Consider the following 20,905-nt stretch of genomic DNA (forward strand, 5'->3'; position numbering starts at 1 on the left):
CTGCGACCCAAGCCGTGCCCGCCCAGGTCCCAGGACAGGGGACAGGGGTAACGGCTGTGTCTTCAGAAGCCCATTCAATCTTCTCAAACCCCCTCTCCCAGCTCCAGGAGGGGAAAAGGCGAGTGAGGCCGCTGGAGGGGGGAAATACGTCCTCCCCGGCATTTGCAAAGTAGTTTCCTTTTGAAGGGAGGGAGAGGGGGTCCGCCTTTTGGCCTCCGGACCCTTCATCAGGCAGGAAGCTCTTTTTCCCCTCCATCGCTCTCCTGGCATCCAGGGTGGAAGCCGGCGTGGCCACGACCTAACGTGACGCTCCCCGAACCGGCCGCACCCTCCGCCGGCCAGGCCCCGCCTCTCCGCGGCTTTCCAGTAACTGGTGCGCGGGGAAGAAAGAGGGCGCCAGGAAGATCCCGGCTCTCCTCCGTCCCCGGCGGCGGTCGCGGGCCGCGCGCACACGCACACGCGGCCCTAGGGAGCGGGAGTCGCCTCCGCAGCCCGGGATCCCCTCCGCGTCTCCGCGATGCTCCGCGGGGCCAGTCGCATGCGCACGGCGTCGCGCAGCGGAAAGCGAGAGTGAGGGGCGGGGCGGGCGCCCCGCGCTGGCCCTCGCTGCCCGCGGGGTCACCGACGGCGCATGCGCCGGGAGGGAGCGCAATCACAGACGCCGCTGGCGGCCGCCGGCGCGGAGGAGGAAACCCCCGAGCGCGCGGGCGCGGAGGAAATCTGGCCTCCGCCGCGTGCGCGCTCCCGGTGAGTGGCGCCCCAGCGGGTGGGCCCGGGGCCTGACGTCCGCGGGCTGCTGGCCTGGGCGGCGCATGCGCGCTCCCGGGGCCGGTGGAGGAGGGGAAGGAAGGGAGGGGGAGGAGGAGCGGGCGGCCGTAGCGGTGACTGTATTGGGGGTGGGCTGGGGACGCCGCTCACAGCCCCAGGTGCGGCTCGCGCCGGGAGCCGCCGAGTCCGCCGAAGGCAGCGGGGCTGGTGGTTCCGAGTCCGCGCCGCGCTGCCGGACTCCCAGGTGGGGGAGGGAAGAAGCCGGAGCCGCGGCCAGCCACACGGTGAGGGCGCGGGGCAGCGGAGGGAGCGGGGCGCGGGGGGTGTGGGGTCGGGGGGCGGCGGCCGAGGGAGAGGGAGGCGGGAGCTGAAGCCCAAGTTTGGGCGGTCGCGGTGGAGTGTTTTTTTTCCTGGAGTTGGGGCGGAGGCCCGCCCTGTCTGCGGGGCCCTCCGGGGCAGCTGGGGTTACCTGCGGGGCAGGGGCGGGATTGGGGTGCGCGGCGGGGCCGGGTGGCTGGTGCGCCTAGCGGGGCGGGGACCGGTCCCCGCGGCAGAGCAGCCGGGGAAGCCGGAGCCCCAGTGCCGGCGGGGCTGTTGCTCGGGACCCGCTAGGCCTTGTGACCCACTTTATTCCTGTCACAACTTGGGCACGTTTGGAGCGGCGCCCAATGGGGCGCCGGGGCGGCCAGCTCCTCGGGAGGAACCCCCGCCCCCCGCCCCCCATCCCGAGGCGCCCGACCCGCGCGCCGCGGTCCCGAGCGGCCGGTGTCGCCGCCCTTGGGCCGGTTCCGTTAGTGGTTGTGGTTCCGGGCTCGGTCCCTGGGGAGCGGGTCGCCGGGCGCCCGGCTGGAGCGACTGCGTGGGTTCGAGGGCTCCGAGGCGGCGCGGGGTCTTCCTTCCCCGACCCCGCGCCTCTCCTCCCGCCGCCCGCGAAGCCGGAGTCTGGGCGGCCGGTCCCGCGCCCTGGCCCCGGTGTGACATTTCCTACGCGCAGCGCCGGGGCGCTTTCATTCCCGAGTGTTTTGCGGGTTGGGAGTCCTCCTGTCGATGTAGAGCAGAACCCCGACAGCGGTTCTCAACCTGTGGGTCGCGACCCCTTTGGCGGTCCAAGGACCCTTTCACAGGGGTCGCCTAAGCCCATCCTGCGTAGCAGATATTTACATGACGATTCATCACAGTAGCAACATTACAGTTATGAAGTAGCAGCGAAAATAATTTTATGGTTGGGTCACAACATGAGGAACTGTATTTAAAGGGCCAGCAGGTTGAGAACCACTGCGCCTAAAGGGCAGGCTAGGCCTCTGACCCGGCAGGTGAGCGATCGGGTCAGGTGGTGCTTTCTTGTGATTAGTGTGCCACACTTTGCGACTTGAAAGCTTTTTAAACAACCAAATTCTTCTTTTACAGTAAAAGAAAAGCACAAGAAATAAAGGAACTTTTACTGTCATTGTTGACTCTTCCGCCGACACCCCAAGTCCCCCCCCCCCAGAAAAGGTAATTTCCCTTGAGGATTGCATTCTAATTTGTAGTTTTAAGTGTCAAGAGGAGAACATTGTGGAATGTTTTCCCTCTGATTGAAAAACAAACATTCTAAAAAGGATATAATTTAGATAATGAGTTGCTTTCTTTGAAAGTTATCCTTTGGGACACCTCAAATCTGGTTCGTTTGAAAACCTTGGGGGGAAAAATGAACTCGGGTGTCCAGTTGTTGAATAGCACACCGTTAAAGGTGAGCCCGGAGGAAGATGGTGAAAGCTGTGGCGGAGCTCGGCGTGATTAGCCCTGAAATAAGAGTAAGGAAGCTTTCTGTGTACTGACAGGGAAAGACTTCCGAAGTATGTTATAAAAGTGGGGGAGAAAACCACCGCCAAGGTGTAGGGCAGTGTGGGTGATATGCTGCTTTATGTGTTAAGGGAGGGGTGGAATACGAACATGCGCTTGTGTTTGCTTTCCTAAGGATAAAGGAGCTCTGGGAAGATACTTGAAACTAGTAACGATGGGGGAGGCGGAAGTAGCAGCCTGAGGAGGGGACGATGAGAAATGAGACGTACACCGTTTTAAAAATATTTGTGACTATATTATGGGTTCATAAACTAGATGAAACAAAAATCCTGTCCTCCAGAATAATTTCCTCAATGGTTTTTGTCGGCTTGTCTCTCTTCCCTAATTTCTGATGATTTTGGCCATTTTCAATATGACTGCTTTTAATATTTTTTAGGAAAATGAACCAAATTGAAAGAAAGTTTAGAATAAGTTGGCTATTTTATACATTAGTTTTTAAGACGTTGACGTCACACATTTAGCTTTTGAAGATGTTTAATCATATTTTGCTTTGCTAAAATATATAATGACATTATTTACATTTGGCGTTATAGCTGGGTTATGCTGTTTTCAGATTAGTTTTTTGTCCCCCCTCCTCTTTTATCAGGAGTCACAGTTGTATAAAATTTTACTTTTATTTTTTTTTAACTCAGTAGTTGCATGACAAAACAGTTGGAAAAGATGAATACTCAGTTAAAATAATAGAATTCATTGTCCAGTGTAGTTTGCTTTTCAGATTAGGAAACATTTTTATCTTAAGGAAATAAGACATGAGCCCCAGTAAATTGTAAATTTGTGTGTGTGTATGTGTAATTCTTAATAAAAAATTAAAATAAAACTGAGACAGTGTTCTGGTAGTGCAAAAAACCAAAATTTTTATTACTTACAGACTGTTGTAAACATTGTATTAAGATTTTTTAAATCTCTGCCAGCCTAACCTTTCAGTTTAGCTTATACTTGAAGAGAGGATTCGTAGTTAGAGAGAATGGACATAATTTTGAGGGGGGGTACTCAGCTCACTCTGGTGGCTAATATTGTATAATCAAAGTAATGAATATTGAATAGTGGGTGACAGTTGCTATGAGCATTTCTGTTTCTTTACCAATATTCCTTTTTATCTAATAGGATAGGATAATTGTTATTTCTGTTTGATCTGTAGGTCTCTAGTAGTCCAAAATGGCATTTTTCTTTTGAATTCCATGTAGATCTATTTAATCTTTTTGAAAAAATAAAATTAACATTTCAGAATTTTAATATTATAGAAGTTGATACTCTTGAAAAATTAAAACAATAGTGTAATACATGGATGGGCAAAAGTAGGTTTATGGTTGTGAGTTAGAGAAACGCAGTTTACTCTTGTATTATTCATTTATTTTTGTATTTTCCATAGGAACAACTGTAAATGTACTTTTGCCCACCCCTGTGTAGTAAGTGAAAACCTCCTTTGCACAGTTCTACTTCTCACATCCCTCCCCAGAGATAACTGCTGTTAACACTGTTACATAACCATATATATGTATACATTTAATCCTCACCCAGGGATATGTTCATTGCTTTTAGAAGGAGGGAGGGAGGAAAGGAGAGAAAGAAACATCCCATGTGAGAGAGAAACATGGATTGGTTGCCTCTCATCCGAAACTCACACCTAGGTATGTGCCCTGACTGGGATTTGAACCCAAAACCTTTTGGTGTATGGAACGCTACAACCAAATGAGCCACACTGGCCAGAGCCCTTATATATATATATATATTTTTTACTGCGGATTTTCAAATATAGACGTTTCAAATTTGAATTGTCTTGATTAATATTCTGTTCTGCCTATTTATGTCTCTTCTGTGGGCTCTGTTACTACCTACAGGACAGGGAGATGATTTGGAGTGTGTCAGAAAGTTTCACATATGATTTACACCTTAGGACATACACATCTTTTTACTTGCGAGGAGTTGATTTGGGGTGCATTGGCAGAGTTTGCAGTGCGGTCACTGATAAGCTTTGGTGTAGAGCAGTGGTTCTCAACCTTGGCTGCACATTATGATCGCCTGGGAATCTTTTTAAAATCCTGATTTCTTGGCCTCATCCTCCGGAAATTCTGTTTCTTTGTTACTAATGTTGTGGCCCCACCCCATCACAAAGAAACAGAATTTCCGAGAATGAGGCCCAGAAATCAGGATTTAAAAAAGATTCCCAGGTAATTCTAATGTGCAGCCAAGGTTGAGAACCACTGGTGTAGATTGAATTCAGGAAAAGGACTTGGATTCCATAGCTTTTATAGGATTCTAGAGTCCACCTTCTAGGGTTTTCACCTGGCCAATAGCTCGCAGGTTAAACTTTGATTTTACTCTCCTGTACTTGCAGACCACTAGAAAGTCCGGAGATTACCTCAGCCTCTCCAGGTCCTCTGAAGTGATCTGGGGCAGACTCTGTCTGTCCTTCACTAAGAGACATTGTTGACTTGGATGGAGGGAATCCGGCCTTGGAAGGGGAAAGGGAAGAAGAGGTCTTTTGGGAAGTTTGTGCATAGCAGCTGACAAGTAGTATGCAAACCCCACCCACCCACTGTTTTCCCTGCAGAGAGAACACTACTGGTTTTGTGTTTTGCTTTTATGGTTCCAGAGGTTTTTGTTTTTAAACCAAGCTACAATGAATTGCTAAGCTTTAATTCTTTTTAGGTGACAAAGTCTGCAGAAAGTTCAGAGTATTAATCAAGACTCTTTAAGTTATGTGAGATACATAGAAAGACAGGTATAATTGACTCTCTCCTCAATGGGTTTGAAATCTAGTAGGGTTAAGTGAGTATGTACATATTGATTATAACACAATTTAGGATATGATGGATTCCAAAAGAAAAACATATACAAGGTTTGTAAGGGTGAGACTGTTTCCATCTTTTATTTGGGGGGACATGTGGTTTGGAGTATATCTCTCAACCTTTTAAATAGTTACAGAAGGATAGGACAAATTTTAAAAGCTCAAATCTTAGCTCTTAAGGAGTAAGGAAGTAAGGCATTAAGTTGCATCCTTCTAGCAGGCATTTATGTGACTGATTTTATTTTGGTTGTTTTGTTTTTATTCTGTCCCACTGGAAAGAGCCATTTGATGCTTTATTTGATAATTATACAGCCTCTCAGATTTCAGGATTTTTAGAAATATTAAATTAGGAAGTTAATTCTGTCAGTCAACTATTGTCTGTCATCTAATATTACAGGCAGTGTTAGTGTTAAAAGTAAATTGTTTCTTCCTATTACATTTCCTTTTGTCAGAGCACATATTTAATATACCTTCTCCTTCACATTTTAACTTCCAGTGCTGTGTCAAATAAAATATTTATTTTATTTTAAATATTTTAAACTATGAGGGCAAACAACATGGTAAAAAGTCAATCATCGTTCCACATTATAGCAAAACTACCCATTATTGTTTGTGTCTATTTACTTCCAGTTCTCAGATGCCTAAAGTAAAAAAATTTTAAGTGTAGTTTTTTGTAGCCATTGCACCAGTGAAGATGGCTTTTTCTCCTTTTCTGAGTATAAAATTCTAGATGGAGTTGTATGAATTATTTATAGAATACTTTTAAGTGTCAGCAATTAAATCTTACTAATTAACTATAATTATTATAATGGCATTAGTATTTATAGTTCCTTTATAACCATTTGTTAGTTGTTTTTATAGCTCTGTTAGGTGAAACTTCTGTAAATCAGGTGGATAAGATATTCCTGTTTTGCTCTACGATTTCGATTATTCAAATGTTAAATTAATGTAAATGCATCCTCATAAGTATAATTTCAATTCTGAGTTATTATTAGTTTTAGAAACTACTTGTAAAACTACAGAAACTACTTGTAAAAATAAAAATTTTTTAAATCCTCACCCGAGGATATGTTTTTTATTTTAGAGGGAGGGAAAGGACAGAGAGAGAAAAATTTGTTAGAGAGAAACATCAGTCAGTTGCCTCCCATATGTGCCCTGACTGGAAATCAAACCTGCAACCTAGGTATGTGCCCTGACCGGGAATCAAACCCGCAACTTTTTGGTGTACAGGAAGATGCTCCAACCAACTGAGCTACCAGCCAAGGCTGTAAAAAATAAAATTTTATGAATTGCTTTTGATTTATAGGATACTGTTCAGAATGTCATTTACCTTTTACTTTTAAGAAATATTTTATTTTTATTTTTACATCAATAAAGTCAAATAGTATGACAAAAATTCCCATCTTTTTCAAAGAGGCATTTAATCAGGTACTTAAAATTTTAATTCTTACCCCAAATAGTAGAAGATGAAAATATAGGTTGATTAACGATTAAAAAACACACAAACAGCCAGAAATGTGTATTGTATTAATGAGGGTTAAACCATAAGCCTAGGCTAAGAATTTATCATTTGTATTAAAATATGGCTTTGCCCTGCCCCTGTGTGGCTCAGTTGGTTGGGCATCATCATATTCGCGGAAAGGTTGCCAGTTCCATTCCCCATTAGAGCACATGCCTGGGTTGCAGGCTTGATCCCCAATAGGGGGTGTGCAGGAGGCAATGAATGGGTGTTATGCTCTCAGATCGATGTTTCTCTTTGCCCCTCTCCTCTTCTCTCCCGCTCCCTCTCACTTCTTCTCTCTCTCAAATCAATAGAAATATCTTTTAAAAAAACATGGCTTTAATGTGAATACTTGCCTTTCTTTCTTAACTCCCTCCCCCTTATAAAAATAGTGCAACCCTAATGTAGAAACCTGGAAAACACACACAAAAAGCATGAATTAAAATTTTAAGATAACAGTGAAAATCCCACCACAAAGAGATGCTATTGTTAACCTTCTAGAATATTTTCTTCCTGCATTTTATTTAGCCATTATATAAGTATGTGTACACATATCTATGCTAATAAAAGAGTAATATGCTAATTAAACCGGGAGACCTTCTGGGAGACCTTCTGGACTTCCTTCCGGACAAAGCCATGGTGGTGGGGCCGAGGCAGAGGTGGTTAGGGGCGATCAGATTAGCTGTGAAAAAAAGAATAGGGAAGCTTTCTGTGTACTGACATGGAAAGATTTCCAAAGTATGTTATAAAAGTCGGGGTGGGGGGGGGCAGGAAATAAGGTGTAGGACAGTGTGAATGATATGCTACTTTATGTGTTAAGGGAGGCAATTGGGAGTGAGCAGGCCGGCAAGTGGGAGGGCAGTTGAGGGCGATCAGGCTGGCGGGGAGGGGGGGGCAGTTGTGGGTGATTTGGCCTGTGGGGGGAGGCAGTTGGGGGCAAGCAGACTGGTAAGGGGGGCAGTTGGGGATGATCAGGCTGAAAGGGGGTGGCAGTTAGGGCAATCAGGCCAGCAGCAGAGTGGTTAGGGGCAATCAGGCAGGCAGGCAGGTAAGCGGTTAGGAGCCAGCGGTCCCGGATTGTGAGAGGGATGCAGGCCAGGCTGAGGGACATGCCCCCATGCACGAATTTCGTGCACTGGGCCACTAGTCTATAGATACAAAAGACTAAGCAACCAAACAACTGAATGACTGGTCCACGGATTGCTATGATGTGCACTGACCACCAGGTGACAAACACTCAATGCACAGGATCGGGCTCCCTCCTGTCTGGATTGGGCCTGCTGGGATTGGACCGAAACTGGCTATCCGACATCCCCTGAGGGTTCCCGGATTGTGAGAGGGTGCAGGCCAGGCTGAGGAACCCCACCAGTGCACGAAATTGTGGACTGGGCCTCAAGTAGACACATAATGTTACAAAATGGGCTTATAATGCATCTGTTGTAGTGCAAAGTACTCTTCACTTAACAGTGAATCTTGAACATTTTTATGTTAGTATTTTTCTACAACATGATTAATTTTAATAGCTATGTAGTATTCTCTGTAATTTACTGGTCTTTTTCTGTTGAACACTTAATTTTCTAATTTTTAAAATAATGATGACACTTTTAGAAGTGACAGCATTGGTCACCTAGTGTTGATACTTGATAAAAATTTCAATAGGATAATATTCAGAAGAATTAGAATTCAAGTAGAATGATACTGTATAGCTCACAGATTAAACAAATTTTGTGCTTTTTAAAAAAATGCCACAATTATATAATAAATTATTAAATCATGATTCATAATAATGAATCTCAGATTTTTTTATAATGGTGTATCTTTTTTCTAAAGTATGTTTTACTTTGAATTATATTAAATTAACCTTGCATTTCAGGAGCATAAATCATTTGGATAGCAGTGCTCTTGAAGAAGTCTAAGTAATGTAGGAGTCTATAAAATAGTCTGCATTAAAAATTTGAGCTATCCCATTTTTTACAGTAGTTTAAGTCCAGTAGAGAGGTTTTTGATTGCTCTAAAACACTTCCTTAAAAGGAAAATCTAAATACCAAGAAAGAATCCTGTGTCATCCAAAGAATTGACATCAGCTTTGTAACAGGATTTCCGTGATATTTTATTCAATTTCTAGGTATCTGTATCCTTCAGTTTAAATGGGGGAGAAAAACTATGTTAACTATTTTCAAGATAGATACAGTCTTAAAGTTTAGTGCAATAGTTTTAATGTCTTGCCTATTTTTGGAAGTTATACATTTTCTCAGGTTTTTATGATTACTTTTGATAGTGACTGCCTTTTGCTTTATCTTTTGTCATGAAATTAGGGAATTTCAAAATATTTATTCCTTGTATTCTCAAAGACCTGACCAGATTGTTAAAATATCTGGTTTCATTCTAAATATATTATTATTTATAGTAATAGAGATAGCAAAGTATTTTAACAGGATCTTAATTACTTATATCTTTAGCATGGTGTAGTGATTAAGAGTATAGGGCTAAAGGTAGCCTGCTTAGAATCCAAATGCTGGCTCTTCTGCTTATATGAGCTTGGACAAATAGTACCTTAATTTCTCATTTATAAAATGAAGATAATTTTAGTTCCATATATTCTGTGAGGATTAATGAAACAACACATGCAAATTTCTTAGAACAGTGAGCATTTATTACATAGTTAAGTGTTCAGTAAATGTTAGTCATTATTCCTTGTTTCATTACTTTTATACTGTGTATCAAACAGGGCTCTTATCCTTTTTGTGGAGGGATTGTCACAATTTAAATGTATTTAAATAAGTTGCTTAGAGTTTTGTATTTATAGAGAGAGTTTGGGAGTACTTGACCTTTTTATGTGACTTATAATAATACTAGGGGCCCAGTGCACGAAATTCATGCACTGGGTGTGTGTGTGGGGGGGGGGGGGAGTGTCCCTCAGCCCAGCTTGCCCCCTCTCACATACTGGGAGCCCTCAGGCGTTGACCCCCATCACCCTCCAATCGCCTGATCGGCCCCTTGCCCAGGCCTGACGCTTCCGCCAGAGGTGTTAGGCTTGGACAGGGGACCCCCATCTCCCCCCGATCACTGGCTCTGGCCCCCGCCCAGGCCTGAGGCCTCAGGCCCAGGAATCATGCCTGGGCAGGGGACCCCCATCTCCCTCTGATCGCTTGCTCCACCCCCCGCCCAAGCCTGACGCCTCTGACCCAGGCTTCAGGCCTGGGCAAGGGGACCATCATATCCCCCCAATCCCCGGCTCCGCCCCCCACCCAGGCCTGATGCCTCAGCCAGAGGAGTTGACCCTCATCACCCTCCGATCACCAATCACCCGATTGTCCTCTTGACCAGGCCTGAGGCCTCCGGCAGAGGTGTCAGGCCTGGGCAGGGGACCCCCAGCTCCCCGCGGTTGCAGGCTCCGCCCCTGCCCAGGCCTAACGCCTCTGGCCTAGGCGTCCGGCCCAGGCAGCAGGGACCTGCAGTGGCAGCGGGGGGCGCCGTGATCGTGGGCTTCGCTTTAGGCCCAGGCAAGGGACCCCTAGCTCCTGGGACTGCCAGCTTCGACCGTGCCCAGCTCCCATCGCTGGCTCCACCCCTACTTCCTGCTATCACTGGCCAGGGCGGCAAAGGCGCCTGATTCTCCGATCATGGCTGGGGGGGCAGGGCAAAGGCGGCCCCAGGGCCGCCTTTGCCCTGCCCCCCAGCTCTTAGCTTCCCCCTGGGTTTCAGATCACTATCAGTGGCAGGGGGCTTCTTCCTGCTTTCCCTTTCGCCTCCCTGCATTGTGCCTACATATGCAAATTAGCCGCCATCTTGTTGGCAGTTAACTGCCAATCTTAGTTGGCAGTTAATTTGCATATAGCCCTGATTAGCCAATGCAAAGGGTATCGTCGTACGCCAATTACCATTTTTCTCTTTTATTAGTGTAGAAAGTTCTAGAACATGTTTCCATTATGCATGGTATTGTATAGTTTTTTGAAAACCCTTTGCCAAGTACAGTTTTGGTTCACAAAACTGATGACTGTTGTAACTGCAATTTTAAATGAAATGATATTAGAAGTTATTTAGGAAAACCCCCCCAAATTAAAATGAAAACTGTTAGGACTTAAGTTTTATTTTACAGCTTTAACTTATATTGTTTAACAGGAATTCCACAAATATTTATTAGAAGCAAGAAGCGATATGAGAGGAACAGTAGTTAATGGAAAAAGCTATTTCCAACTCATATTTTTTGTCTCCATCAGAAATGGTGACAATATAATATAGTTGTAATTATAAAGATGTTAGTTTCACCAGTAGAGTTTATTGTGTGAAATATGTTTATACCGTTTGTCTTCTTTTTAAACTTGATCATATTCTATTTATTTGTACGTCTGTTACTTTGTGCAAGCTGATCTTTATTAAAATTTTTAATCTGATTTTTTTCTTTTGAAAAATAGTTTTGTGGTTTTTTATAAAAATTAGTCTTGCTCCTTGGAAAAGAATTACAGTACCAAAACCTACAAAAATAATCTATGAAAAACATAACTTAAAATCTTAGGAATAAATTCTGTTAATATATTCTTCAGCATATTCTAAGGCATTTGTGTGTATGTGTATGTACATGTACATGTTACAGCTTTATAGCAAGTAGAATATGCAGTTTTGTAAACTAGTTTTCTCGATGTTTTTGCTTTTGACTAAACTAGAGGCCTGGTGCACGAAATTTGTGCATGGGGAGGGGGTTCCCTTAGCCCAGCCTGCATCCTCTCTAATCCGGGACCCCTCAGGGAATGTCCAACTGCCGGTTTAGGCCCAATCCCCGGCACTCGGACATCCCTCTCACAATCTGGGACCAATGGCTTCTAACTGCTCACCTGCCTGTCTGCCTCATCGCCCCTAACTGCCCCCCCTTCCCCCGCTGGCCTGGTCACCCCCAACTGCCCCCCACACCGGCCTCGTCACTGCCCCCCACTCGCCGGCCTGGTCGCCTTTAACTGCCCACCCACTGGCCTGGTCACCCCTTACTGCCCCCACTGTTGTCCTGGTCGCCCCAACCTCCCCCCCCCCGCCCCCCCCACCCCCCCGCTGGTTACCCCTCACTTCCCCTCTCTGCTGGCCTGGTCGTCCCTTACTGCCCGCCCCCTGCCAGCCTGGTCGCCCCCAACTGCTCCCCCTGCGGGCCTGGTTGCCCCATGCAACCTGCTGTTTGGTTGTTTGGTCGCCCCTCACCCTCTGCTGGCCTGGTCGCCCCATGAAGCCTGCTGCTTGGACGTTTGGTCGCCCCTCACTAAACCCCCTCCTGGCCTGGTCGCCCCACGCAGCCTGCTGCTCAGTCGTTTGGTTGGCCCTCACTAACCCCCCTGCCGGCCTGGTTGCTCCACGCAGCCTGTTCAGTCGTCTGTTCGGTTGTTTTGGTTGTGACAGTTGCTTAGGCTTTTATATATATACTAGGGGTCTGGTGCACAAAAATTTGTTCACTCGAAGGCGAAGGGGGGTCCCTCAGCCCGGCCTGTGCCCTCTCACAGTCTAGGACCCCTCAGGGGATGGCCACCTGCTGGCTTAGGCCCGCTCCCCGGGGGATTGGGCCTAAGATGGCAATCAGACATCCCTCTGGCAGTCCGGCAGCCATCGGGGGATGTCCAGTTGCCAACGGGGAGCAGACCTAAGCTGCAGTCAGACATCCTTAGCACTGCTGAGGAGGCAGGAGAGGCTCCCACCACCACCACTGTACTGGCAGCCATCAGCCTGGCTTGTGGCTGAGCAGAACTCCTCCATGTGGGAGTGCACTGACCACCAGAGGGCAGCTCCTGCATTGAACGTCTGCCCCCTGGTGGTCAGTGTGTGTCATAGTGACCAGTCATTCCCAGTCTTTCTGCTGTTAGGGTTAGTTTGTATATTACCCTTTTACTAAATAAGATAGAGGCCTGTTGCATGGGTGGGGGCCGGCTGGTTTGCCCTGAAGGGTGTCCCGGATTAGGGTATGGGTCCCGCTTGGGTGCCTGGCCAGCCTGGATGATGGGTTGATGGCTGTTTGCAGCTGGTCACACCACACCCCCTTCAGGGTGGGGGTCCCCACTGAGGTGCCTGGCCAGTCTGGGTGAGGGGCTGAGGGCCGTTTTCAGGCTGGAAGGCAACTGAAGCTCCCAGCCTCTCCTTTTTTTTCCGTTTTTTTTTTTTTTAATTCTGGGATTTATTTACCTTCTATAGCTGTCACTGGAGCTGAGAGCCGGCTCCAGCTCTGAGGCCCGGCTCCAGCTCTGAGGCTGCGGCTGGCTGAAAGCAGGTATCTGGGTTTGTTTAGCTTCTGTAATTGAAACATTGTTGCCATCACTGCCGCTCTAAGCTCTGAGTCCATTGGTGGCTGAAAGCAGGTATCTGGAGCTTGTTTAGCTTCTGTAATTGCAATTTTGTTGCTTAGAGTGTAGCTTAGAGCAGGGCGAGGCATGCGGGGAATGTTGGATTCCTCCGTCACTGGAGCAAGCAAGCCTCATGTTCGCTTCAGCTGCCTGGCTCCCGGCCGCCATCTTGGCTGGAGATTAATTTGCATATCTCGCTGATTAGCCAATGGGAAGGGTAGCGAAGTTACGGTTAATTACCATGTTTCTCTATTATTAGATAGGACTAGAGGCCCAGTGCACAAAAATTTGTGTGCACTCACGGGGGTCCCTCAGCCCAGCCTGTGCCCTCTCACAGTCTGGGACCCCTCAGGTGATGACCACCTGCTGACTTAGGCCCGCTCCCTGGGGGATTGGGTCTAAGCTGGCAGTCAGACATCCCTCTGGCAGCCCAGGAGCCCTCGGGGGATGTCCACTTGCCAGCAGGGAGCAGGCCTAAGCTTCAGTCAGACATCCTTAGCGCTGCTGAGGAGGCGGGAGAAGATCCCACCACCACTGCTGTACTGGCAGCCATCAGTCTGTCTTGTGGCTGAGCAGAGCTCCCCCTGTGGGAGTGCACTGACCAGCAGGGGGAAGCTCCTGCATTAAGCGTCTGCCCCCTGGTGGTCAGTGTGTGTCATAGTGACCAGTCATTCCCAGTCTTTCTGCTGTTAGGGTCAATTTGTATATTACCTTTTTCTTATATAGGATAGAGGCCTGGTGCATGGGTGGGGGCGAGCTGGTTTGCCCTGAAGGGTGTCCCGGATCAGGGTGGGGATCCCGCTGGGGTGCCTGGCCAGCTTGGGTGAGGGGCTGAGGGCCGTTTTCAGGCTGGCCACACCTCCTTCAGGGAGGGGGGTCCTGCTGGGGTGCCTGGCTAGCCTGGGTGTGTGGCTGATGGCTGTTTTCAGGCTGGCCAAGACCCCCAGCGGGGAACCTCACCCCATGAGGGTGTGGCCAGCCTGGGTGAGGGCCTGGTGGCTGTTTGCAGGTTGGCCACAGCCCCTTCAGGGTAGGAGTCCCGCTGGGGTGCCTGGAAAGCCTGGGTGAGGGGCTGATGGCTGTTTGCAGGTTGGCCACAGCCACCAGCCACCCAAGCTCCCAGTGAAGGCTGGCTGGAAGCAGGTATCTGGGATTTATTTATCTTCTATAATTGAAACTTTGTTGCCTTGAGCGGAGGCCACAGCCGGCCAGGGCAGGCGGGAAGCTTGGCTTCCTCCATCGCTGGGGCAACGAAGCCTCCTGCTTGCTATAGCTCCGTGGCTGCCGGCTACCATCTTGGTTGGGTTAATTTGCATGTAGTCACTTTGATTGGCTGGTGGGCATGGCTTGGGTGTAGCAGAGGTGCAGTCAATTTGCATGTTTCTCTTTTATTAGATTAGATACAGATATTTTTTAATTCTCACCCTGAGGTATATTTCCATTGACTTTTAGGGAGGGTGGAAGGGAGAGGGAGAGACAGAGAGAAACATTGGTGTGAGAGAGAGACATCGATTGGTTGCCTTCTGCACAAACCCCAACCAGGGTGGGGAAACTTGCAACCAAGGTATATGCCCTTGACCAAAATTGAACCCAGGACCCATCAATCCAAGGGCCGATGCTCTGTCCACTGAGCCAAACTGGCTAGGGCAGTGGTACAGCATTTTTGAATTGCTTAAAGAAAAGAAGTCAACCCAGAATTCTGTATCAAGCAAAAATTAGCTTTCATGAATGAGTGTCAAACAAAGACATTCTCAGGTGAAGAAAAAGCCCCACCCAGCCTGCTGCTGAGTTGTTTGGTCATCCCTCACTAACCCCCTGCCGTCCTCGTTCCCCCCACGCAGGCTGTTTCGTTGCCCATTTGGTTGCGATGTTCGCTTAGCTTTTTATTTATAGATAGAGCTATTCATTGTTTTTATCTAGTTTTAGTCTTTTACTTTGAGTATTTAGTTCATTTACATTTTTGCTGATAATAGTTGAGTTTATAACTGCTATCCATTTTGACTTTTCTTTGAGTCATGTGTTTTGCATTCCCTTTTATACTTAATATTTTTTTTCATTTGTGTTAATAAAATTATTTTTATTCTGTATTTCCTATTATTAGCTTATTATACTAGTATATTATATCACTATATCTTTAGTGGTGATTCCAGAGATTACAAAGCATACCTAATAGTATAATATAAGTTACTTGTACCATTCCCCAATAATGCCAATTCCTTACACTTAACTCCTACTCTAGTCTTTTTGCATTATCATTCTGCATTTTATTTATACACTAGAGGCCTGGTGCACCGGTTGGGTCCCTAGGCCTGGCTGGTGGTCAGGGCTGATTAGGGCCTTCTGGCTGCTGCCCGGGCCTTCCTTCCCCAGCTGCTGGCTGGCACCTTCCTTCGTTCTCTGTCGCCCCCTGGTGGTCAGCGCACATCATAGCCAGCAATCGAACTTCCTGTCTCCCAGTTGAACTCCTGAGGGGACACTTTGCATATTAGCCTTTTATATATATAGATATTTTAAACTCTAGAAAACATTATTAGTTTGGTTTTGAATAGGCAATTTTTGTTCATATTTAACCTTTCTAGAGCTCTTCCTTCCTGTATTTCTGTGTTTCTATCTGGGATAATTTTCCTTCTTTCTGGATAGCTTCCTTTAGTATGTATATTAATACTGGTCTTCCTACTGACAAATATTTCCATTTTTTGTCTGTCAGAAAACATCTTAATTTCACCTTTTTGGAATAATATTTTCACTGGGTATAGAATTCTAAGTTGGTAGTTATTATCTTTCTTCATTTTAAAAACATTTCATTGTCTTCTGGCTTTCTGTTGAAGTTAGTTACCAGTTTTATTGAAAGTAATATATCAACTTGTAGTCTTGCTGAGAATAATGTCTTTTGTGTTTATTTGGCAACTTTTAAGACTTTCTCTTGTTTTTTGTTTTTTTTTGGGTAGTTTGGCTAGGATGTGTTGAGGTGTGGTTTTCTTTGTAAATATTTTGTTTTACGTTCATAGAGCTTTTTAATCTATAGCTTGATGCTTTTTAGTTTTGTAAAGTTCTCAATCATTACCTCTTCAAGTATTGCTTCTACTTCTTTTCCTTTACGTGTTCTAATTTAAAAAAAAATTGTTACGTCCAATGATCACGTTCCACATGTTTCATAAGAATTTTTTTTTCCTACTATACTTTAGTTTGGATATCTTCTAATGACCTATTTTCCAGTACACCAAAATTGTCCTTTTTGTCCAAGCCCATCTATTGTGTTCTTAATTTTACATTGTAACTTTGAGTTCTAGAATATCCATTTAATCCTATTTTAGAGATTTTTAATAGAATCCAGTTCTCTTGAACATATTGATTATAGCTATTTAAATGCTTTTCTATTAATATCAATATCTGCATTATCCATTGGCTTACTTACATTGTTTTTCTATTGGTTATTGGTCATGTAGTTGTATGGTTTTATCTCTTCACATTTTTGCTAAGTTTTTCAAGAAATGTGCCCATTTTATCTAAGTAATTGACTTTATTGATAATGTTGTTTATAATCTTTTATTATCCTTTAAATAGCTTTAGAATCTGTAATGAGCCTATTTGTATAATCTAAAGAAATTCAATATCATCCCTAATATTGGTAATTTATGTGTTCTTTTCCCCTGATCAGTTTAACCAAAGATTTATCAACTTTATTAAGGTTCTTTTTTTTTTTTTTTTAAAATATATTTTATTGATTTTTTACAGAGAGGAAGGGAGAGAGATAGAGAGAGTTAGAAACATCGATGAGAGAGAAACATCCATCAGCTGCCTCCTGCACATCTCCTACTGGGGATGTGCCCGCAACCCAGGTACATGCCCTTGACCGGAATCGAACCTGGGACCCTTCAGTCCGCAGGCCGAAGCTCTATCCACTGAGCCAAACCGGTTTCGGCAGGTTCTTAAAGAATTGGGTTAACAGTAAATCTGTTTTTTTTGTTTGTTTGTTTGTTACTTATTTTTGCCTTGATCATTTTTCCTCCTTGCCTTTGTCAGCTCCTAGCGGCCATATGCTTTACTTGGCTTGAGGCCCCTTCTTCCATCTTTTTTTAAAAAAAATATATTTTATTGATTTTTTAACAGAGAGGACAGGAGAGGGATAGAGAGTCAGAAACATCAATGAGAGAGAAACATCTATCAGCCGCCTCCTGCACACCCCTCACCGGGAATGTGTCCACAACCGAGGTACATGCCCTTGACCGGAACTGAAACCGGGACCCCTCAGTCCGCAGGCTGACGCTCTATCCACTAAGCCAAACCAGTCAGGGCCTTCTTCCATCTTTTTAAATTTATTTATGAATGAATGACACTATTACAGATATCCCCCATTTCTCCCTCCTTTGCCTACATCCATCCAGCCCTCTATCCCCGCCTTCACCATACTGTTATCTGTGCCATGGGCTATGCATATATGTCAGTAATGGCAAACCTTTTGAGCTCGGCGTGTCAAAATTTTGAAAAACCCTAACTTAACTCTGGTGCCATGTCACATATAGAAATATTCTTAATTTTTTTTTGGTATTTGCAACCATAGTAAAAAAAAGATTTATACTTTTGATATTTATTTTATATATTTAAATGCCATTTAACAAAGAAAAATCAAAAAATATGTATAAAATGAACAAAAACAGAAAAACAATGTACATTTAGGAAAAAATAAAAACAATGATAATCAAATGGTACGAAAACTAGAAATTAGTGACTTTTTTGGTGCTGAAGTTTGCTAATTCCTGCTAATTCTTCAATTGCAGGTTCATACTTGGTGCACTTCAAGGCCAAGCAAGTGCCACTAACTTTATCTGTTAGCCGGTTTCTTTTGTTCGTCTTAATATTATTTAATGCTGAGAACAAAGTCTCACAAAAATATGTTGATGAAAAAATTGTTAGCAAAGCCATCACTAGATTTTTTATGTTGCTAAAAGTGTCAGGTACTCTGTTCCAAGCACTCAAAATTTCTTGTTCGTAGTTGCACTCTTCTTCATTATCCAAACGATTTTGTTCCAGATTTTCAAGTTTCGACCTTAAGTCGACAAACACATGAGTCCAAATGCTACCTTGAAAATCTGCAAGTTGCATCTCTAAATCGTCAATTTGCATCCACTGGAAATTCTTTAATACCAAAGTACTGTAAACAACTACATCCGGATACTTAATTATTTTAATGGTCTGTTCTAGGCTTCTAAATTGGTTGAATCTTTCGCTAAACTGTTCAAATAATGAGTTTACTATATTCTGGTACATAAGTATGGACTCCATTACACTCGTTGTAGTGGCCTTCTCGAAATACTTTTTTATCCGAGGAAAATACTTAAGTTTTAGTTTCAATATCTCGAAAATTTTAAGTTTACTTTCAAAAGATTTGATGTATCCAAACATAACGTCAATACTTTTGCCAAAACTTTGTAATTTTAAGTTCAGTTCATTCATATGTACAGAGAGGTGTGTAAAAGACATCAAATTGCTGACCCACTTATGATCATTGATCTGAGGAAAGTTTGCCAGATCCTTATTCTCAATACATACCCTAATTTCTTCAAAGCACTCCACAAATCACTCAAGTACTTTACCACGACTCAGCCATCTCACATTATTGAACATCAGTAGTCCACTGTAGGTTGAATCAACTTCCTGTAAAAGTGCAGAAAAATTCTCGCTTGTGAAGGGGTCGAGAAGCTATAAATTTCACAATTTTTGTTACAACTTAAATCATTCAATTCTGAGAATCCCGATTTGGCACACAACACCTCATGATGGATAATGCAATGAAAAGGTACAAGTGGATGTCTAATAGCTTCCATAAACAATTTCAGAAATCCCACATTTTTTCCCACCATATTTGGTACCCCATCTGTCGTGACTGACACAATTTTAGAGATATCAATGTTTAGGTCACCGAATGTTTTTATAACAACCTTACATATTTTGTTTCCTGATGTACTTATTGGCACTAATTCTAGCTTTTCAACTCTTTTCTCATTGTGAGACCATCAGAATATCTAGCAACAATGGCTAACCAAGCATTTGATGTGATATCAGTAGTTTCATCAAGAGAAATCGAAAAATATTTATAACTATTTAAATCTTTTTTTTTAATTGATGCTGTACGTTTTGTTAAGATCTGTTATTCTGTCTTTGATAGTATTTCTACTGAGTGGTAACTCAGAAATTCTTTTAATAATATCATCTTTATTTTTCATATCGTGAAATAGAGCTGGTGCACATCTTAGAAATGTTTCCATAATAAATTCTCCGTCACTGAGGGCTTTTCCATGCTGAACTATGGAGTGAGCAATACAGTAACTTGCTGATGTTAAATTTGTAGAGCATCTTACAAATTTAATGATGGAATTTGATTGACTTTTATAGAGGTGTAGCTGCCTAGAAATGTATTCCTTTCATCGATATTTTTTTTCAAGAGCGGACAATGATTAGTTTCAAAATGTCTCTTTACATTCCACATTCTGCTTACTACCGTTTCATTACACAGTATGTACAATGATCTGTTGTTTCTATCGACAATTCCGTACATCTCTGTCCATATGCCTTGAAAGGGTCGGCTACTGCTACTTCCACTTCCTTTATCATTCAATCTTGCTTTTTTATTTTTTTGATTCTCCATCACAAGGCTGCAAAAATTAATAAATGTAAATCATGGCGTTTTTTATAAAAGGTTGATAGGTTTCTTACCTATTAACTTTTTGCAGTGTTGTTGCACTGACTCCTGGTGCAAAACAATTCAAAGATAGTATGTATAACCAACAAATATATGGTGCTGTAATCAGTTATCCGACACGCAGAATGTCTTGTTGAGCACTGTTGTGCTGTATATCTTTTTCTTCTAACCCTCCCACTCCTGTCTCCTAACGAACATGGTGATCAAGTGCGTCTGTTTGCCGAATGCACCCGAACGCACGGGAAGCTTACCCAAGGCACATGTTGACAATAACGAGGCTGTTTCCAGAATTGGGCATTTTGTCACTCGAATAAAAATAAAATGTCATGAGTAAAGATTAATCTCTTTATAGTGCAATTCTTAATCGTTTTATATTGATGTCAATATTGGAACAGTGTATCTTGTATGTTTTCACTATGTATCTTTGCTACACAATACCGATGTACATGTTTACATCCAGTTTTAGAATTGCATTATTGATCATGAGTAACGTGAGTAATAATATTACTTGAGTGATGCCCAACTCTGGCCGTTGCGAGAGACAAATATTTGAATTATGCAATTTTTTGTCTCTGTTGATGTGTGTTACCCAAAATGAGTTCGGGTGTCACCTCTGACACGCGTGTCATAGGTTCGCCATCACTGATATATGTTCTTTGGTTGATCTCTTTACCTTCTTTTATCGGGTCCCCCCAGACGCCCTCCCCTTTGTCATTTGTCGGTCTGTTCCATATATCCATGCCTCTGATTCTGTTTATTTTGTCAGTTTATTTTGTTCATTAGATTCCACATATAAGTGAGATCATGTGGTATTTATCTTTTCTCTGACTGGTTTATTTGGCTTAGCATTATAATCACCAGGTCCATCCATACTGTCTCCAATTGTAAGATTTCCTTCTTTTTTACAGCTACTTAATATTCCATTCATCTACTGATGGGCACTTGGGCTGTTTCCAGATATTGGTTATTGTATATAATGCTGCTATGAACAT

General features: G+C 44.0%; 1 protein-coding gene across 2 annotated transcripts in view; it reads left to right on the forward strand.

The window, feature by feature from the left end:
• The first annotated feature begins 818 nt into the window (after positions 1 to 818).
• Positions 819 to 20,905, forward strand: part of CLOCK (clock circadian regulator) — a 157,763-nt gene continuing 137,676 nt past the window's right edge. The window contains exons 1-2 of one of the 2 annotated variants that reach the window (XM_081096991.1): positions 819 to 1,052; positions 2,176 to 2,262. The gene's annotated coding sequence lies outside the window, so the exon portion shown is untranslated. The remainder of the gene's footprint in view (positions 1,053 to 2,175; positions 2,263 to 20,905) is intronic. The other variant, XM_081096990.1, reaches the window with a different exon arrangement.

The sequence above is a fragment of the Myotis nattereri genome, assembly GCF_964212035.1.
Source record: "Myotis nattereri genome assembly, chromosome: 1".
Classification (NCBI taxonomy): domain Eukaryota; kingdom Metazoa; phylum Chordata; class Mammalia; order Chiroptera; family Vespertilionidae; genus Myotis; species Myotis nattereri.